We start from the raw sequence: 1,203 nt of genomic DNA, 5'->3' as shown, positions 1-1,203 counted from the left end.
GCTTGGGCGAGAAATGCCCAGTTTTAAAATGGTATTGTTGATTGAATTTTCGCTTGAGCGAAGGGTCCTCGCTTGGGCGAGAGACAGTAATTGTGTTTGACTATTTGGATTGATTGGTTGAGTATGTAATAACTCTAGTATGAGTGTGTGATATCAACTACTTTGGTATAGCACCGTAATTGAATTAAAAAGTAAAGTATTCAAGGTGTTGGAATTAAATAGTCAAACTCGGTAATTAATTTTAAAGAAAGTATTCCGAGAAGGATGTATGATTTAGGGTGATGCCCAGAAAAGGATACGTGATACCACAGAGTCAGATCGTCTGACCGTAAGTGGCTTGGTCTCGGACCCTCCAGGGTATTCAGTTGGTGGGATGTATTTCCTTTATATTACGTGTTAACATAAGAACGGGACCCATAAGAAGCATTCCTGAGGGAAATGACTTAAGGTGGGCCGAGCATGGTAAATAATGATTAAAAGATTTAATCATCTAACTGCGGTTAGTGTTCATATGCATATGGTTAATAATGGAGTAGTGGAGAGGTAATTGACGGATGACTTAGAGCACCGTGATGTTGAGAGGGACGGTGTTGTTGAATGGTGATTCATCAACAATGCCTTGAGGGAGAGTCTAGGTGAGGTGAGTCCCTTGTATTCCTGGGAAAGGATATCCTGTTGGATCGGAAAGTTCTCATAGGCCAAACTAGACGATCTTTGACAACCCCTCTTTGCAATCTAGATTAATGAGAGGGATGTAAAAGCGTTTGTTACGACACCGTCCTATTATGGACTATTCCTATGGAGCTTATTGATCAATTGGCTTATGAAATGCTTTTTAGTGCATACAAAGTGGCTTGGTATAGGACCTGTACTCTTGATTTATTTCCGACTAGGTTATTGGGAGGATATTGGGGTAAGTTGGATGATCATGACATAGCATGCATATATTGCACTTGTGGAAGTGGATTCCCACATTTGAGTTACAAACATCATGCATCATTAACATTATGTGCATATTATTACTTATAGTTATGATATTTGTTTATGAAATGTATGTTGCTACATTATTGTTTATGTTGATAAAAGGTGTGTTATGATGTGGGTTATAGATAATATATGTGTATGTTATTATTTGGGGTTATGATATCCACTTATGTGTTATTTAATTATAGTCATGATATCTTGTCGGAGAATTATATATTG

Source organism: Lupinus angustifolius, chromosome LG13, assembly GCF_001865875.1.
Source record: "Lupinus angustifolius cultivar Tanjil chromosome LG13, LupAngTanjil_v1.0, whole genome shotgun sequence".
In the NCBI taxonomy this organism is placed as follows: Eukaryota; Viridiplantae; Streptophyta; class Magnoliopsida; order Fabales; family Fabaceae; genus Lupinus; species Lupinus angustifolius.
The sequence above is the reverse complement of the archived record's forward strand: the minus strand, read 5'-3'. Positions refer to the sequence as shown.